Source organism: Peromyscus eremicus, chromosome 20 (assembly GCF_949786415.1).
Source record: "Peromyscus eremicus chromosome 20, PerEre_H2_v1, whole genome shotgun sequence".
Lineage (NCBI taxonomy): Eukaryota > Metazoa > Chordata > Mammalia > Rodentia > Cricetidae > Peromyscus > Peromyscus eremicus.
Genome location: NC_081436.1, coordinates 41,271,178 through 41,288,668, shown reverse-complemented (window position 1 = coordinate 41,288,668; position 17,491 = coordinate 41,271,178). Strand labels below are relative to the sequence as shown.

Genomic DNA, 17,491 nt, shown 5'->3' with positions numbered 1-17,491 from the left:
GTGTCTGTGTATGTATATTCGTGTCTGTGTGTGTGTGTATGTCTGTGTATGTATGTCCTTGTCTGTGTGTGTGTGTGTTTGTGCCTGTATATCTCTGTGTCTGTGTATGTGTCTATATGTGTGAGTCTCTGTATATGTGTGTTCCTATTTCACATATGAAGGAAATGGGCTTACAGAAAGCTTAAGCTATTTCCTCAAGATGAGGTTGGGGGAGAGAAGAGAAAGAAAGAGTTGACAGAAGACAGGAGAAGGAGCCAGAGGCGAGACAAGGAAGGAGAGAGAAGAGGAAGGGAGGGAGCCCTGAGTGAGAGGCTCACTCATCTTGAGATACTCTGAAGGCTGTGTTCCATGGCCACCTGTGAGAGTCTTCCTTGTCATGGGTTGTTCAGCTCAGAGTTAGGTGGGGGATGGGCTCTCATTCCCCACCTAGACTTAGCTACCTGTGTGACCTTGGGGGCACAAGTTCTATTGCTACACCTGAATTTCCCGTGTGTAAAAGTGTGATGAGGTATGTATAATTAACACAGAGGCCGTACTAATAGGTATAATAGGCGTTATTAGAATATACTGGAAAACTTGTTACAGTGCAGAATACTGATCCCCCCAACCTCAGAAGTTCTGATTCAGCAGAAATAGGAGAGGAGTCTGGGAACCTGCCTTTCTGACCATTATGATTTGTCCAGGGCCCCCACTTTGAGGAGCCTGGACTAGGTGATCTCTAACGTTCTGTGGTTTTGTGTTCAAAGGGCTTCTGGGCACTGAGTCCTGGGCTGGATGCTCAGAACGCAGATGCATCAGATGCGGTTTCCACCTTCTGTGTCTAGCAGTGAGGATGTGGAAACAGCCAAGTCAGAAGCTGAGGCCTGTGTGGGCTTTAAGGAGCAGGCCCTGGGTGAGCCTTTGGGCCTCAGCTGTCACTGATCTGAAGGATGCTGGAAGAACGGCTTCTGAGTAGAGGGCAATCAGGAGGTGCTTTGACCATGCCCGCCACCCCCCACCCCTCCCGCCCCGGGGGAGAGCTTCACAAAGCACTCCTTGCTTGAGCTCTGGCATCAATGCTGCTAAGGGATATCTCTCTGGATCCCGGCTTCTTAGGACAGCTGGAGAAGGTGGCTCCTGATAGCCTGCATCCTGGGACCACAGTCACGCATTTAATATAGTTTACATCTGTATAATCATGTAGATTATTGTTAAGTGTACAAATAAATGCATATACACACAAATTTTACTATGTCCACATTCTCCATTTTCAAAGTCTCCCAGGTGCTAATATTTCTATGTAGTCCCCAGATAGATTCTCAAAGCACTTTCTCAGCCATTCATGGACGTCAGCAGAGCAGTGAGATTTGGACTCACATTAACAGCCATGCTTCCTGGGGACGCAGAACAAGGCAACATTCAGGCTTCTCATATTAGTTCATACTGTACACACTTCTTCCTATAGGCCACTTAGCTCCATGCCTTGAGAACTTTTCCGTGCTTTCATCTGGGGGTGAAGTACCACCCCCCAAGTGGTGTCTGGTGTTCCTAAGCGTGAAGAAGCTGCAGTACATCTTTCAGAGTGGATGTGCGTGTTTGATAAACTTCTGTCAGCCTGAGACGGTGCTGTTGCCTGTGGAGTCAGTGTTAGTGCGTCGAGTCTACTGGATAAGATGCTGTTAATAAAAACACATACAATAAAGATGCATTTGGATGGGCTGATGAAATGTTACCACCGGAGGCTACGAGGAGCCTAGCCCTCTCTTTCCCCTTGGGGCAACGGTTTAATGATTCTCCAATTAAAATACTCATGGCAGTTCTAGAACTGCCATGAGGAATAATTGACCACACTTGCATTTTAAAAGGCACGTCCTTAGATGCTCATAAACGTGTGGATATGAACATTGCTGATCTTCTCCGTAAGCCACTACGGAGTGTATCATTGCTCAGTATAACAAGTCCGGTTAACAAGACAGCTGCCATTTGCAAGAGCTGAGTGAACCTCACAGTCCAAGTAATCTTTCGAAGCTTTCTTATTAGTCCTGCCAGGCAGCAGTCTGCCCTCAGTTTAGCCATCCCCTCTGCTGCCTACATTTGAGCAAATGCCCTGAACTTTTCCTTAACCTCGACACAAGCTTGAGTTAAAAACAAGCAAACAAACAAACACCTCCCACAAACTCAGTTTAGGCGAAAGCTTACACCCTGCAGAGCTGGGTGTCACCAGGCTCACAGATGGTGTTCTGTCGGAGACCATGACCTGCCTTTGCCATGCCTGTGATGGATTTGACCCTCTCCTGCGTTTCCTGGGTGAGCCTGGCTTTGATGGGAGAGGCAGAGATGGTGTGCTGCTGCTTAGTGGCTCTTCTTTGGGATCCCTTTGGGAGAACACGGGCACCAAGGAAGTGCTGGGCTGAGCCTTGGCCTCTGCAGGCTGAGGCAGGAGGCAAGCTCTGCTCTTTGCCTCTCTGCTCTACCTAGACTTCTCCCCGAGATCATGCCAAGCCTTTTTAGCATATTTCTGAGAAATGTACCAGGAGCCTGAAAAGCCCCCTCAGGCCTTGGTGGGTTTAGGAAGGAGAAAGCCGTCCCTGGTTGCCATGGTGATGACCTCATAGACCCTAAGAGAGTGGCTTCTTTGACCTTGCTTGGGACAGGTGGTGCTGGGCATGGAGGTGGGGTGGGGTGGGGTGGGGTGGGGCATCTGGATGTTCTATGGCCTCTGTCACTGAGAACAGATTCCTCCCAGGCCCTGGTTGGTCAGTGGAGCGAGAGGAAGCACCGGGGCTGAAGAAACCGACAGTTGGCAGCCATCCTATACAAACATGCTCTGTCACTAGGAATTATTTCCATGGTCTGTGGTAGCTGGACAGGATCTCCGACAGGCTCATTAATAAGAAGCCTGAGGGTCTTTCTGTGGTCACCCAGATTCCTGAGGGTTGGGGGTACATGGAGAAGTGGCTGGGACATTTCCTTTTCCTCAGAGCCCCCTGGTTAGAAATTTGATGGGACCTCCCCTGCCCCAGGAGCCTTCTAGAGCTCCTCAGTCTCCTGGAGAAGAGGCTCTGATGATGTGTTTCAGACATGGTCTCCGTGCCCCCACGGAGCAGATCAGTTTCTCAAGCTTCTCCCCGGACGCTTGTGTCATCCACCCCGACCTCTGCATCACACGCCTCCTCTGTTTGAACTCTTTGTTAGCATCCTTGAAGACATTCATGTGTCATGCTCTGTGCAGTTTCCTCTCCCCAGGGAAGGCTGGGGGCCCATTCCTCCTGCTTCCACAGCTCTGTGAAGTGACCTGTGACCTGCACCCTAGCCATGCCCTGGGCGACCTCACATTTCTTCAAGTACAGCGTAAGGATCAAGACAATTTGTTCCTTAAAAGCTCCATAGTGGGACGAATACAGCATCAGCCTCCCCCAGGCCTGGAGCTCATGAATCACACGACAGAGGCCAGCTCTTTATGAGTTTTCATACTGTAGAAGTCATTTTCACTCGGTCACAATTGCTTCTTCTCTAGGACCCACTCTTATGAGACTGGCCCTTGGGGTAGAGGAGCCACCTTCCCCGGCCTTCCGTCTGGCGCCGCCACCCTGGGTAAGTCTTTCCACTTGCAAAGTGGTGTTAGTCACGATGCCCAGCTCTCTGCAGAGATCAAGTGCCCATAACCAGAGAACACTTGGGAGACGAATGTGGTGAATGTCGTACAATGATCCTTTGCCTTGTTTTTCTAGAATTTGAGCCTTCCCTGCATGAATTCTTGTCCTCTCATGGCCCTGTGCATCCTACTTAGCAGCAAGATCTCGGGACTCCAGCCAGGCCCCCAGGGCCTTGCATTTGTTCAATACTGACTTGTCCATCATGTGCACGGAAGGTGCTCAGTACGTGAAAAGGAAACTGTATTCTAACAAACGTGCATTGGCTGAGCATATACGTGCCCCGGGAGCTGGATATGGAAAGATGGCAGCTATGCGTGTTTGTGAAAAGATACTGCCCACGAGAAGCTGAGTGAAGGGCAGAGTGAAGAGAATGCACCCACTGCATTGTTGGTTCATGAGGGCGAGAGTCGCATTTGGCTTTGGGAAACCAAGGAAGAACAAAGCACCCATGGGTCCTCGAAGGGACACAATGTCATAATCTGCTCAGCGTAGGGACTGATCTAACTGGGGCAACAGGGAGTAAAGAAAAGGCAGACAGACAGACACAGGCGCAGGAAAGCTGGGGTCAAGTGGGTCATGCACGCTGATGGAGATGCACCAGCTACAGGCGGGAACTCAGCCGTTTCACTCATCTGAATGGAGGAGGTGGGTTTGTTGTCTACAGCTGAACAAGCATGTTGTCTACAGCTGAAGAAGGCAGCAGGTTTAGCTAGTCTTGGTGGGGTTTCTGTCAGGCAGCAGCCTTAGGCTGTAAACACATGGGAAGAGGAAGCTGCCATGGACATTTTCTGCACACACTGTCAACATCCACATGTGGACCAGGGGAGGGCTTTGTCGCTCCCATGAGTCGGAGGCATTGGGGTCCTTGACGTGGCCGTGCTCATACATTGACTCGGGACTTTGTCTGCTCCCTGCAGCACAAAGCATATCTGAGCAGATGAGTCCTGTCGTCGAGTGATGCGGTCCTTAGGGAGCCATTTCCTCATCATCCATCATCTCTTCGTTCTCCTGTGCTAACCACATCCATAGGAATACCTGGAAGGAAGGGAAGCGGCCGGTCCCGAGTCCCCACCAGGTCCTGGCACAGTGCTCTGCAATTGATGTGACTTTTTCTCTAAGCTTACCCACGCCCAGTATTACGATTCTGACTATGCTGACTGTTAAAGGGGCCTCAAGAGAACCAGGTCGCCAGCTGCAAACAGGACCTGGATGGCAGAACCAGATGTCTCCCCACATCCGCAGTGCTTTGAGGGCATCAGGAGAAGCCGGGCAGGCAAGAAAGGAAGTAGACTCATTCACTGCCTCAGGTGTTTTCAGCAATAAGCAAGAGACTTCCTTAGATCCTGTCTGCTATGAACACGGCTTGGAAGCTAAGGTCGCAGGAACTGGCTCCTTCCTAACTCAGTAGCACCATCTGCAGGCCCAGGGGGAGTGTTGCAAACAGGACCAAGAACCTGCCCTTCGCTCCCCACTAGATCCTAGGGAAGGGACCTTTCATCTTAAAATAGCAGAGTAAGACAGAGAGATGGACTAGCTCAGAGTTAAGGAGTCAGAGAAGGCAGGATGGGCGATGCACCCCTCTGACCCTGTCAGTAACACTCCCCTTCCAGTCAGTCTCCTTTCTTCATCCTTACTCCTCTTCACCTTCACCCCACTCTCCTCTTCCCCTTTCTTCTTCCTCTTCCTCCTCTTCTTCCTTCCCTCCGCTCAACAGCTGTTATGGAGCCCTTCGTAGGTCGTGGGCATGGTCTTTTTTCTTGGGATAATAAGTCTGGGTGGATAACATTTGCTCTCAAGGATCACTGTGGAATTGATGAGTTGGCACCGTAGCTTCTCAACTACGGCTGAGATGCATTGTTCAAGGGTTACTGTCTGTCAGGCCCTACCTGAGGGGCTTCATCTCACTGACTTCTCACAGATGAGGAGATTCAGCCTCGGGGTAGTTTTGGAGCATGCTCAGTTTGGCCCAGTGTGTTGTGGAGCTGTGATTCAAACCCAGATCCTTTCTACCTCACAAGCAGAGATGTCAACTTCTATGCTATCCATCTTCTCTAAAGGCTACCTCAAGAAATAGGCGTATTCTCATAGAGTTTTGGTCTTTAAAATATTTGCTTATTCATCGACTGAGAGAGGTTCAGGCCATCTTCTCCAATTTCTTGCTTCTTAATTCTGAGAATTTTATTGAGGTTCTGTTAGGTACTAGTTACTGAAGGAGGTACCAGGGACAGAGAAGGGACAGACTCATATAGAATCGTGGCCTTGTGGGTGTCTGTGTCATAGAGACAAGTAACAAACATGGTTTAGTAGAAGCACTCCACAACTCTGAGAAGGCTCCAGGCACACTGACCAGTAGAAGTGACACCTTCAGATTTGTGCAGGGCACTACCTGAGTGACTTAGACATGGAGTCCCTTAGAAACACGGGCCAAGATCAAAGAAGTGAGAAATGAGAACAGTCACATCTGCCTCTACAGGGCAGGGAGGGTCTACATCTCAGGGCCCTGGGGATCCTAGTATCATAAAGACTGGTTTCTGGTCCCCTCACAGGAGGACTGTTGTCAAGTTCTGAGGAAATGAGTCTCTATGTTCTGACCTGTAGGGCAGGGCAACCATTTTAGTTTCCATTTCTTCATTAACTACCAGCTCACATTTCTTTTAAGTTCACAGGAATTTTGCCTTTGTTCTCCTTTTTTGGGGGGTCAATGTCTAGCTTCGTGTGTGTGTGTGTGTGTGTGTGTGTGTGTGTGTGTGTGTGTGTGTTTGGTTCCTGAAACTAGAGCTCAGCAGCTTGTAGGTGTCATACCAAAAGCCAGAAAGATCAAGTGTGACTTAAGGAATTTCTCTGACAAAACAACAGTGACGCTTGTGGACAAGGGAGCCTCCATCACACGTACATGTCTTACAGGAAGGGCAGTGAGTGCTACGTAGAGAGGTTTTCCAACACCTCTCCCCTCCCTGCCTTTGCCTTGAACATCTTCACTTCCCAAGAACATTGTGTGTGTGTGTGTGTGTGTGTGTGTGTGTGTGTGTGTGTGTGCGCACATGTGCACAGATTTTATGTGCTTAACAGAAACAGACTTACCTCAGAGGAAGGACTTCCTGACAGTTCTGCCAGGCCCACAATGGGGGAGGGGAAATCGCCTATCCTTCAAAAGTCCAAAATTCTTTTCTCTTTCAAAAATGGGGTATCTGTTACGATCCCATGTTCCTCTGCCTGGAAGTGAACAATAGCAAAACAAAATTTATAATAGAAAGGTCTCCCCCTGCCCCCAAAAGGACCAATCAGCCAGTCTCACAGTTAAATTTATGATAGGGTCTAGCCTTAGTTTCATGGCTTTATGTGAATTATAGATGGCCACAGGCACCTCCCCTGTTGGATCACAATGTGAACAAATCTGGTAAGGACATCCTTCTGTATTACCCCCATCTTTTTGCCCCCAGTGGTGGGAGGCTGAGGTGGCAGAGCCCCCGACTTTACATTATAGAAGGGAAGGTGTTCTTGCTATTCTAAATGTTGGAGTGAGGGCCATCCTAAGGCAGCAGCAGGGCTGGGAGCCAAGTTCTTCTGGTTGGCCCTGGGAGAAAGGGCTCATCAGGTCCTCACTTTTTTATTAACCCAGAGTTCTGTCTCCTTTCTTTACCACACTGTGGGTTTAGTAGGTATTGCTGACCACTGAGAACCATCAACCGAGACAACCTTGTTTCTGTGGCGATTCTTTAGGGAGTAACTCCAGGTCTTGGGTGCCTCTGGTCCTGCCCCACCTCTCCTCCTTGCTGGTCTGGTTTAGGGATGGTAGCAGCTCTTTGCTGCCCTGGGTTGCTCACCGTTTTCAGCCCTTCCTTCGCTCTCATTTTCTACCTGAATTTCCCCTGGTTCTCAATACTCAGAGTGGTTTCTGTTGACTTGGCTGGACTTTGCCTGATGCATTGTAACTTTTATTGGTTTTACCTTATAACAGCCTGTAGTAAAGATGATGATGATAGCGTTGGTGATTTCCATCCCTTCTTTGGTCTATAACCCCACATGTTACAAAGCTTTCACTCGGGTTCTGTAATTTGAGTTTCGTAATAACAGTGTGATGTAAGAAAGGCATTTATCATTAATTCCACTTTACAGAACGGGAAATGATTTCACTCTGTTCACACAGCTGCTGGGTCTGGAGAGAGCTGGAACCAGATCCTTCACAGACTTTCTTCACCCGAGTTAACCCTCTGTCTTCCATCACCATCCTGCCTGCTCCATGGGAAAGGGCCTTAATGCCCTTGGCGTTTCGATGCTCTTTTCCAGAGCACAGGGCATAAACCACAGGTCAAGTGAGACGTAGCTGTTTACTGTTGGGTAATAAATGTGACAATACTTGGTGGTTTAAAGCAGCACTGTCAGGAGCAAATTAAAATATCTAATCAGAAAATATTAATGAAATATAATTAATGGAAAATATTAATGGAATAAAATTCCGTTTTGTAAATGCATTACATTTTCCTTATCTGTTCATCTGCTGAGGGACATCCAGGCTGGTTTCAGGTCTACAGTGTGACAATAAACATGGATGTGAAAATGTGGTATGTCGACTTAAAATCTTTTGAGTATATAACCAGGAGTGGGATAGACTGGGTTACGTGGTAGTTCCTTTTTTAGTGTTTTGAGAAATCCTTACTTGGTTCCATAGTGACTACACACCTTTAATTGCCACTGGCAGTGAATAAGGGCTCCTGCTTTTCCACTTCCTGCCAGCATTTGCTGTCCCCTGCTTCCTTGATTATGTCCATTCTGACTGGGGCAACATGAACTCTTGTTTTGGGAGGTGATCCAAGACAGGGTTCCTCTGGGTAACAGCCCTGGCTGCCCTGGAATTTGCTCTGTAGACCAGGCTGGCCTCGAACTCACAGAGATCTACCTGCCTCTGCCTCCCAAGTGCTGGGATTAAAGACCTCCACCACCATAGGCCAGCTTCAAACTTGTCAGTTCGTGACCAGCAGATATTTGAAAACTTATTCTCATATACAAATAAATGGGGATACAGTGTGTAGTTCAATACAAATATTATAGCATTTCCAAGGTAATGAGACACAACTACAAAATGATTGTGTGATTATTGGTGGTTAAGCAGAGCTGTGCCTGGGGCCAGACCCTTCACCTACCTAGTAGTGGCCAGGGAAGGGTATGAGGTCATTGCCACCTGCTGGTGACGGTGCTGTATTAGGAAAGACTGAGGCACAGAGGCTAGAGTTCAAGCATCCTCAATGGCGGGGACCTACTCTAGGTCCCCATGGTATTTACCTGGGACTTGTGCTATTGTGATGTTCCCTCTTTTTGATCAACTGCAGGATTTCTGACTTGTTCCTAATCCACAAAACATGCCAAAGGCCACAGTGCCTTTCAGGTTGTTATATTATGGTATATTAGACTTTGTCTTATCAGACTCTCTTAAGGGCTGGACAAAGCTAGCAGCCATATTGGGAAATGAAGCCCAAGGAAATTCAGGTGACACCTGAGCTGCAAGAGTGGCCTTTAGCAACAGCCTGCCAAAAGCCAGGACCTTCAGTGGAGCAGTTATACAAGTTTTATTCTGCCAGTAACCCAATGGACCGGGAAGTCCATTCTTTCCCGAGTCTTCAGATGAGGACACAGCCTGCCAGACATTTTGATTTTTGCTCAGCAAGACACAAAGCACAGAATCCACTTCTCTCACACCTGAAATAGACCCACAGAAACTGAGAAAACAAATGCGTGGTAGTAAACCTCCAAGTTTGTGATTAAGTGGTACACAGCAACAGAAGAAATCGAACACACCCACCAGAGGGCACACGGGGACGTCTACAACCACCGGAAGGCGCAGCCAATTGGACTGCCCATTTTTGTTTTAAAAAAATTATCTTTGTAGGTTACAAATACTGATAAAAATTATCTGAAGGATAAAACCCTCAAGGGCGAGCTGAAGTCTGGGTGGGAACGTGGGAGAGCTCTCTTAGACCATGTTTGAAGTACATAATATCTGGAGAGCTCAGTTGTACTCTGTGTGATGGGGAAGAGCCGCATGAGTAGGAAAATCAGACTACTAAGGGAACAAGTCCCTGGGAGGATGCTTCACCTCAGATGAGGATGTGTGAAGGTTTCTGAGGATCGTGTAGGAAAAGAGCCATAGCATACGTTACTCACGCTTTCCTTTTAAGTCTGTGAGCAGGAAGGAAAAGGGTCGGAGGGCATGATGGACAGTTGGCACTGGGTGACTCAAAGGCCAGCTCCCCCTTAACACTGGAGGCGCCTAATTAATCTGTTTCCGAAATCTTAGCTGTGGTTGGTCGCACACTCGTGTAGGGCTCACGTTCTACCAGTGCGTTCATACTGACAGTATGATAACGTGAGATAGTAACTCTGGGCACACCTCCCTCCCTATCCAGCAATCAAGACAAATATACTTTTTAATTCAATAATTGAAAAAAATCTTACACTGAATCTGTGGTTCACTGGAACAACACTTGTCTAGCAAGCCTAAAGCCTGATTTTCATTCTCAATATAATATGAAAACAACAAAAAATTTTTACAAGTTTATGCCAAACAAGGATGGAGCAGATCATGTTATCGTGACTCAGTGGTTGCCAATAGTGGCAACAAACGAATTATCAAGAGTTTAAATAAAGACATGAGGCAAACTTGTGTCTGTTCAAATTGACCAGGCCTTACCCTAATTCTGTTTGTCTCTCCAGGGAGACAGCACCCACAATGTTAGGACCCAGTCAGCACCTCATGGGCCAGACAGCCTCGGGCAGACAGAGCTGAGGAGAAAGTCTGCCATGCCAGGAGCATTATGGGAAATGAGAAGGAAGTTTGAGCTGTGACTGGAGAAAGCCACAGAAAAGTTAACTGGCAGTTGGTTTGTTTTGAGAGCTCTCCACAAGCAAGTCAACATCTATGTGATTTTAGTAATAGTTTAAATTACCTGAGTGTCTAACACACAAAAGCCGCTTTTATTGAAGACCTTGTTTGGAGTGCATTTTTCAGAAAGAAGACCCCGAGCAGGGATGTAGGATTTAATTTGGAGGTGACCTTAGGAAGTCCCAGTAAAGAGTTGAGGAGCCGCATGGAGGGTGTCTGACAAAGTCAGCTGACGCTGTGGGTTCTTCGGACTGAATTGTACTGAGGAGTCATGGTGAGATAATAAAAGCATTCTCTCAGAATCGCCCCACCTGGTGGTGAGAGCTCTTGGGAGGGATCACCTGCTAGCTCCTGTCCTTCACTAGTGGAGTGTCACTATTGGAAACATTCTTTCCCTGACCTTCCCTGAGAGAGGCCCACATGCGTTCTTGGGACAAAGACCTCAAATAAAGAGATAGAGGGGCCGTGGGTAAGAAGGTAGAGATGCGAGATGAGCACCAAACTGTAGGTGACACATGGGATGGGCTGTTAGGATGGCACACATGGTAGAACTCTAATATCTGAGGGGAGTCACAGTCTGTGACCGGACATGGAAGGGGGGGGGGGATCGGGGGATCGGAAGACGGCACCGTACTTGAACAAAGATGCTGTGTGCTGTGTGTTATCTTGCCTCTGGCCTGTCTACTGCTGCCTTCAGAGAACTGAGCCTGGAACCGTTGATTACCAGGCAGCAGTGACAGGACTAAGGAGGTACAAGGGAGAGGCCTAGAGGGACCTTCAAAGCCACCACAAGCTGGATCCGTTTCTGTGATGCTGAAGTTTCCTGATCTGCCAAGTGTCCTTTGTGCCGAGCCTGATAAAGCATCCCTTTTTCAAACATGGTGGGTAATTGAGATGGTTATGAATTAGAGTGTTTGTTCTTTTCACAGTGTCCCACATTTCCCGTATGTTCCTTTCCAGTGGTTTAAATTTTTTTCTTCATATATAGGAAACTAAGGAATGCTGAGAATGGGAGAAATAGTCTCCTCCAGAGAAGAGCACACCAATTGGTTATCAGGACCAAATAAATGGTCAGCCCTGAAATCACACATACAAGTGACATTGTACAGACCAAGCAGGCTGTATTCAGAAATATGTATCATGGCGCTGGATTTGAAACTTGAATTAGAAATAGAACATGAATTTGAAATAGAGCAAGAGGGGCACACAGGAGGGTCTGGATGGAGGAAAGAGAGAATGATGCCATTACATTATAATCTCAAAAATAAAAAAGTATTATTAAAAACAAACAATACGAATGAACTTCCTTGGCCTGGATGAGAAAGAACTGGTAAAATATAAAAATTTGCGTTTAACTCCTTGCTATTTGGCCTGTGAAGAGATGAGATTATGGATCACTGTTCAAACTTGGATCACTTGCAAAATCAGTGCTATTGGCTACTGATTGCTAACGAGTTGTTGTTTTTTTTTTTGTTGGTTTTTTTTTTTTTTTTTTTTTGTGACTACTACTACACGCCATGCATGTGGCCTGCCTTCCGTCCTTGAAGGCTCAGAGCAGCTCCATGAAAGAGGTTTTCCAAGTATCTGCAATTCACTCGTGTGGGAGTGGTCTCCAGTAATTTGTGTCCTAGGAATAGTGAGGACAACTGCTATTTACAGCCAGCCGCATCCTGCGAAGCTGAGGAACGTTCTACAGGGTGGCCGCTAGGATGGTGTGCACTCTCTAAAATGCTTTGCATCTGTGTGTGCCCAGGAGTCACTGGTTAGGGTTGTCTACTGAGTCTTCGGTTTCAGAAGACACTAACCCGAGAAGGCTGTCAGTGGTGCTGTTGGCTAGGTCACACACCGCATCTATGAGTGTGCAGGGAAGAGTCCGTGTGTGCTTAAAGGCTGCAAGAGTCCCTGTGGATCACTCTGCCCCCCCCCCACTCCAAACATGACCCAGACTTCCCAGGAACAGCCACCTGCTGTGTCACAGGAAGCTCCAGATGATGGTGTCTTGCCATTCTGGTGACTGATATGGTTATTTTGGGTCCCGCCCTTTGCTGGCTCTTTGACTTGAGGCGAGGGACTTAGTCATCAGGGGACCTACTTTTCTCATCTGTGAAATAAGGCTAATGAGACCCGACTCCTGCCTTCCTCACAGGGAGGAGGAAGCCTCCTGAGATCACCTCGAAAGAGCCTTTTGATGTGCTTGAGAGCATCCTCCTTAATTGCACGGCCAGCAGCTGGGTGAAAGTTTTACGGCCGTAGATTCCCACAGCCCATAATCTAAGTGCTCCCAGAAGCCCAGTGATAGGTTTGGCTGTCACAGTTTCTGCCTGGCCACGGGTAGAGATTTCTCAGGGCCTTAGTCATGGCATAGGCGGGTTCCCTGGGGTGTTCTTGCCAATGCTTATTTATGGAGTTTTTCTGGAGAGTTCCTATGAGCAAATGGCAGTTTCTCACCGCTCCCTAGACCTGCTCACAGCAGTTATCTCTGACTTTGTGAAATGCTGCGAAGCTTCGAGAACAGCATATGTCTGTGTTTCCAACAGTCTGGGAGGGCATCTCCTCCCCTGGGACAGTTTTTTTTTTTTTTTAGATTGAACTAACAATATGCTTGTCTTTTCATTCCTGGTCCGTACTGTCATCAAATGTATCTGAAGAATCACCTTGTCTCTCTCACCAATTCTCTCCCCATGTTCATTCACTGCCATCTGATGACTAGATTCTCCATCACCACAGAATAAGCGCTGGACAAGGGCTGGTAAAAGCACGTAAAACTGCTAGCGGCACAAGTCTGGCGGCTCACATTTGGTCCCTGGAGCCCAGGTAAGAAAGTCAGATGTGGTGGTGTGAACTGGTAATCTCAGAGCTCCTGTGATGGGATGGGAGGCAGAGGAGAGAACCAATGGGGGTGGTGTGAACTGGCAACCTCAGGGCTCCCGTAATGAGATGGGAGGCAGAGAAGAGAATCAAAGAAGTTGTGTGAACTGGCAACCTCAGAGCTCCCATGGTGAGATGGGAGGGAGAGGAGAGAACCAATGGGGGTGGTGTGAACTGGCAACCTCAGAGCTCCCATGGTGAGATGGGAGGCAGAGGAGAGAACCAATGGGGGTGGTGTGAACTGGCAACCTCAGAGCTCCCATGGTGAGATGGGAGGCAGAGGAGAGAATCAATGGAGTGGTGTGAACTGGCAACCTCAGGGCTCCCATGGTGAGATGGGAGGCCGAGGAGAGAACCAATGGGGGTGGTGTGAACTGGCAACCTCAGGGCTCCCATGGTGAGATGGGAGGCAGAGGAGAGAACCAATGGGGGTGGTGTGAACTGACAACCTCAGGGCTCCCATGGTGAGATGGGAGGCAGAGGAGAGAATCAATGGAGTGGTGTGAACTGGCAACCTCAGGGCTCCCGTGGTGAGATGGGAGGCAGAGAAGAGAACCAATGGACACTCATGGACCAGCTGCCTGGAGAATGCCGTTTAGAGACTTTGCCTCAACAAGGTGGAAGGTGAGAACTGACTGTTGAAAGTTGTCCTGTGCCATGCATTTACACACACACACACACACACACACACACACACACACACGCGCACACAATTTAAAAATGAATCATAAAAATACTGAACAAACTAATTTGGTATCCTTGGCTTCCTCCTTTCTTCCCAATGCAGTATCTGATCCTGTCTCCTCCCCATGCCTTTCTCCCCTCTTCCTCTGTTCTTTCATTTATTCAGGCAACCACCCTGCTTGTCCTTGCTCATTACTACCCATATACCAAGCACTGTGTTTAGCTCTGGGGAAGGAAACGACGCCCCTCCTCCCAGACAAGCAAAGCCTTATGGGAGTTACAGACGCAGACTGGTGGTTACTTCCGGGCTGCTCGGTGCCATGATACGGGGGATGATGGAACTCCAGGTGTCCGTGGAGAGGAGTCACACTGGCCTGGGGTGAGAGAGAGGTCTGGCACTCAAGGTGGATGGGGTACAGTGGGACACAATGCCAGGGATGAGAGTGGGAAGGGAAACACGGCCACAGTTCCTCAGCTAGAAGGACTTTGAGAGGGCATGGGCAGCCGTGAACGCCGTAAAGACCCTTCTCAAGAGGCCTTAATGTTGCCTTAATGTTATCTTAAAGAAGAGGAACGCAGTTCAGGAGGCGGTGTGGTCACCACCTTACAGATTTGGTCATATGTCCGGTACTCTGGGACACGCTAATCTTCCCTGTGTCTTTTCCTACCGCATCCCCTCTTCTCCTTTCCCCTCAGACCTCCTCCACATGACCCTGTCCACCTTTTATGGCCTGTTCTTTGGGGGTGTTCCAGTTGCTAGTGTCAGACTGTTCCTCTGGGCCTCCTAGAGTCATTGCTCATTCATTACCACTTATCACATTCGATCTTCTGCTTTGTATCAGTAGCGCCAATTGATTTCCTCCATTGGCCTGAAAGGCTGTGTCCACCCTGGAGTATTTACCCCTGTTTCCCACAGCACGTAGTCTTTAGGCTTCCCTTCCAGATCCAGTCCTACTGCTCTGTCGTCCTGTAATCTTGGACAAGTCACTTTATCTGTGAGACCTTGAGTTGTCTCATCTATAAAGTGGGGGCGATGATTTTTTATTGCACAGGATAATTGTGAGGATTAAATAAAGTACCCACTTAACACTCAATAAACATTAGTTGCTTTCCTCCTTCATTTACTCTCTGGCTCAGAGTGATTGCTGCAACACTTTGGGAGAGCATCTCCGGGGGAGGGATGCCTCATTTTTCCCATGGGCCCAGAGGAAGTGTCGGGAGCATGAGCCAGAGCCCGTCTGCATGGCTTGCGGAGTCCTGGGCAATGAGGCAGAATGCAAACATTATCAGTGGCAGCCGTCGCCACCCATTCTGGTCTGATTATTTCTTTGACTCTTTCCATGCAATACTCGGTCTTAATGTAAACAAAGAAAACACGTTGAAAGCCGTTTGCAATAAAGCGCATGAAATCACGGGAGCCTCCTTGTCTGGGATTGCGTTTTTCAACCATGGTGTTCTCCTGAGAAGAGGAAAGAACCCCAGTTTCTTTTACTACAACTCCGTGTGGCTCCTGGAGACAGGGCATATGTCTGGGATATGTGTTGGGATAAGATTGGGGGAAATGTATGGAGAATAGTAAGGTAAGAATTTGTCCCTGGGTTTTAAAGCTGGAATGATTTGGGGGAATAGTCCACAGGTGCTCCATCTTCCTGCCTTGGCTCCCAAGACTGTGAATTTATGTCCATGAATTTGACCTCTGCTGGAGCTCATTGCTCCTCTCTCTCCCTCTCCCTCTCCTTCTCTTGGTGGGAAGAACATAAGTGTTCCACACTGGACTCTGAGGACAGGCTTGTGTTCACTGGGTGAATGTTGGTTGACTGTGCAGAATTCACACATTAACCCCACATGGCCCTCTCTCCCCCTGGACCTTCCTGGACTCCCATCTGCACCCTGCACTTTTATTTTTATGTTTTAATTGCCCCATCTTTCCTTCAAGTGAAATAGGAAAATTGTTGGCTGAAGAACAGAGGTGATTGCTTTATGACCAGGGTTTTCACTAATTAAAACCACACATCCACACACACATCCACACACACACACACACACACACATCCACACAACAACATCAACAACTTCAATCAGGTTTAACGTTTAGAGCGCTGAGATCAAAGGCATTTTTCAGCAGAGCATGGTCATTTTCTACCCAAGGTGGCTTTGAGCTCCGCTGTCAGCACCAGGACTTCTCAACTCTCTGCTGGACAGGCTTCTTTCCTGGGATTGTTTCAAGCAACTCTGGCTAGACAAACAACCCTCCCCTCCACCACTCTCCTCCGCCCCTACTCTCGGCTGTAGACAAAGAGAGCCTTCATGGTTCAGTTCTTTGGATGTAACCTGGCCATTGCTTGCCTGGGGACAAGATGACCTCCCTTCCTCTTTTATGCTTGCGATAATTCACATTAAGTTACGATTGCTTCTTTCTGATTTGGGGGTCCGGGGATCTCAGTTTCCTCTGATTTCTAACAGATCTATTACAAAATAGCGAGCCTGGAAACCGTCTCATGATCTACAGAGAGATAGAGACTTTGAAGGGTTCCTCGTCTTTCATCCCTGGCTCTTTGTTGTACCAGCCATGAATTATCTCTTGGAAAAGCAGGAGCCCAGCCTCGGGGGACGGTGCTTGCCTCGATAGAGTCTGTCGAACTATTGTTTGCTCAAAAGGAGACGGAATGTCACATGGTGGGTAGCCAAGGTGCTTGGCTTTGAAGGCAGGGACGTCCAAGTTTGAGGGCATGTGGGGCAGGGAGGCCTGACTGCCTCAAGCATCTTGGGTTGAGAATGATGTGGGGTGGATGTCCTTTCGAGGCCATAGGGCAGAGGGTGGCACTTGGACAGTGGTCCTCAAGCTCAGCCATGCATGCTGGTCACTGAGGCTGCTTGAATCCCACTTCCTGCATGTGAGTGGAGGCACTGGGATCCTTTTAATTAAAGTTCCTCGGGGACTTTAATATTCAGTGTGAGCCATGCTCCAAGGCAGCCTCTGATTCAGAAGCTTATGACAAAACCTTTCAATGAAATGACCATTTAAATGTCTGTGTACAGTTCCCCCTGCCTATTATCCAGCGATAATAAGTAGTACCTCATGGGAGGGCTGTTCTCTGGTGGGAGAAGGGATGAAAAATGTCTCCCTCAGTCCCAACACATCCTAAGAGCCTGAAGTCTGGAGATGTCTCACTTTGAATCCTCACTCTAACCTTTCAAGGCGAATGCAGGCTTTTGAATCGAGACAAAACAAGCAATTGTATCTCAGAGATGTTGACGTGAATGCCTGGGCTCATCTATGGAGCGTGAGTTTAACACAGGCTCATGTGGCTCGCCCCGCCCCGCCCAAGCTCAGTGTCTTTTCGCAGCCTATGATGATGCTCATTTGGCCTGAGAGGCTTTCGCCCCTGTGGCAGCAGGGTTGAGCCCTCCAGTTCCCAGTGTCTCC

At 48.3% G+C, this 17,491-nt stretch overlaps 2 long non-coding RNA genes across 2 annotated transcripts; one reads left to right on the top strand and one right to left on the bottom strand.

Annotated features, from left to right (window-relative positions):
- Window positions 1-1,207: 1,207 nt before the first annotated feature.
- On the bottom strand, window positions 1,208-2,580 carry LOC131896747 (uncharacterized). The gene is made up of 2 exons (XR_009375504.1): window positions 2,179-2,580; window positions 1,208-1,655 (listed from the first exon to the last, which is right to left on the bottom strand). It is a non-coding gene; the product is annotated as an uncharacterized LOC131896747 (long non-coding RNA).
- Window positions 2,581-3,712: 1,132 nt separating this feature from the next.
- LOC131896355 (uncharacterized) lies at window positions 3,713-8,107 on the top strand. The gene is made up of 2 exons (XR_009375438.1): window positions 3,713-4,280; window positions 7,783-8,107. It is a non-coding gene; the product is annotated as an uncharacterized LOC131896355 (long non-coding RNA).
- The last annotated feature ends 9,384 nt before the right edge of the window (window positions 8,108-17,491 follow it).